Genomic DNA, 2,486 nt, shown 5'->3' with positions numbered 1-2,486 from the left:
CCATCCATCCATCCATACACCCATCTGCCTCCCCATTCATTCATCCACCCATTCACCCACCCATCTACCCACCCACCCATTCTCTATCCGTACACCCATCCATGTTCCCATCCATCCACCCATCCACCCACCCACCCATCCTCTATCCATACACCCATCCATGTTCCCATCCATCCACCCATCCATCCTTCTATCCATCCATCCATCCATTCACCCAGCCATCTTCTCATCCATCCAACTATCCATTCATCCACTTACTATCCATTCATCCATCTGTACACCCATCCATCCAACCATCCAACCATGTGTACATTCATCTTCCCATATATTCATCCATTCATCGATCCATTATTTATCCATCCATCCACCCAGTCACCCATCCAGTCATTTATCCTCCACCCCCCATCCATCCCCATCCATCCCACCATTCACCAATCTCCCATTCCTATCCTATCCACCCATCCATCCTTCCATTCATCCACCTTCATTTGCAGGCATCATCCACGATCCACCCAACTCTACTTCCACTTCTCATATGTCTACTCATTCTTTAAGCACCAACTCCATGTGCCTTCCTCTTTGTAGCCCTTGGTGTGGCCCAGACCCTCCCTGTCCCTTCCTCTGGCCCAGGTCCGACCCCGTAGAGCTAAGAGTGAATGTACCTGACTCAGCTTTCAGACTGGAGGCTGCTTGAGAGCCAAGCCTGGGGCTGAGGCTTCTTGGGAGCCCAGCAGCACCAGTGTGAGGGGGCGCTGAGGAGAAGACCAGCAATTTCTGCCTGTGGCCCATTGAGGCATCAGGCCTCCAAGTCAGGTGGATACCTCCCCACCCACCAATAATAAAGCCCCTGTGATTTAAGCCCAATAAGAAGGCCCAGGGAAGGAAATCAGGTTTGTGGTCTCCTGAGTGGTCAGACCTCAGTGGTCTCCCCCTAAGACCACTCCAGGGGGCAGCAAGAGCTCCGGGAACAGAGATATCTGGGTTTGTGCTCCACTTTGTCACATATGCACTGTGTGACACTGAACAGGTCACTTTACCTCTCTGAGCCTCAGTTTCCCCATTTGGAAATCAATCTATCTCATGTTAATTGCACATTTACAAGGAGTTGAGGCCCACATTAGGCCCTGCCAGCTGGGATGTATCAGTTCCACTCCAGGGGAGAGGCTGGGAGGAGCTGGGGCAAGGAGAACGGGAAGGGAGGTTGAGAAGGTGGATGGGGCCAGGCGCGGTGGCTTATACCTGTAATCCCAACACTTTTGGAGGCTAAGGCAGAAGGATCACTTGAGGCCAGGAGCTTGAGACCAGCCTGGGCAACATAGCGAGACCCTATATCTACAAAATATAAAAAGATTAGCTGGGCATGACAGTGTACACCAGTGGTCCCAGCTACTCAGGAGGTTGAGGTGGGAGGTTGGCTTGAGCCTGGGAGGTCAAGGCTGCAGTGAGCCGTGATGGCGCCACTGTATTCCAGTCTGGACGACAGAGTGAGATCCTATCTCAAAAAAAAAAAAAAAAAAAGAGGTGAATGGCACTGGTGGGGGGCTGGGAGGGGTGTGGGACATAGGTGTATGTTTCCTAATGAATTCAGAGTTCCATATTTTCTTTTCTTCTCTCTTTTTTTTTTGAGATGGAGTCTCACTGTGTCGCCCAGGCTGGAGTGCAATAGAATGACCTCGGCTCACTGCAACCTCCGCCTAGCAGGTTCAAGCAATTCTCCTGCCTCAGTCTCCCGAGTAGATGAGATTGCAGGCATGCGCCATCACGCCCATCAATTTTTTTTTTTTTTTTTTTTTTTTGAGAGAGTCTTGCTCTGTCACCCAGGCTGGAGTGCAGTGGTGCAATCTCAGTTCACTGCAACCTCTGCTTCCTGGGTTCAAGCGTTTCTTCTGACTCAGCCTCCCTAGTAGATGGGATTACAGGCACCTGCCACCATGCCCAGCTATTTTATTTATTTTTTTGTAATTTTAGTAGAGATGGATTTTTACCATGTTGCTCAGGCTGGTCTTGAACTCTTGACCTCGTGATCTGCCCACCTCGGCCTTCCAAAGTGCTGGGATTACAGGCGTGAGCCACCACGCCCCACCAATTTTTGTACTTTTTAGTAGAGACAGGGTTTCACTATGTTGGCCAGGCTGGTCTCGAACTCCAGACCTCAAGTAATCTGTCTGCCTCAGTCTTCTAAAGTGCTGGGATTACAGGCATGAGCCACCATGCCGGCCACTTTTCTGATTCTCCAAATAATGTGTGCTCATTGTAAAAACAGTTTTAGAAAGCACAGACGTGTGTAACGTAAATAATCTAAATCGGTCCCTTGTCATAGCGTTTAATTTCCTTTATGAATTTTTAATACCTATTTACTTATGCCTGGTGCTTATTGGTAAATTTTAAAATGCTGGCACAGAAAACAAACTAAGTAAACAAATTCAGATGCCATCCCTGCCCTTGGCCCTAGCTGACACGGACCAGGTGCTCTGTAAATATCTGTT

Source organism: Piliocolobus tephrosceles, chromosome 21 (genome assembly GCF_002776525.5).
Source record: "Piliocolobus tephrosceles isolate RC106 chromosome 21, ASM277652v3, whole genome shotgun sequence".
In the NCBI taxonomy this organism is placed as follows: domain Eukaryota; kingdom Metazoa; phylum Chordata; class Mammalia; order Primates; family Cercopithecidae; genus Piliocolobus; species Piliocolobus tephrosceles.
The sequence above is the reverse complement of the archived record's forward strand: the minus strand, read 5'-3'. Positions refer to the sequence as shown.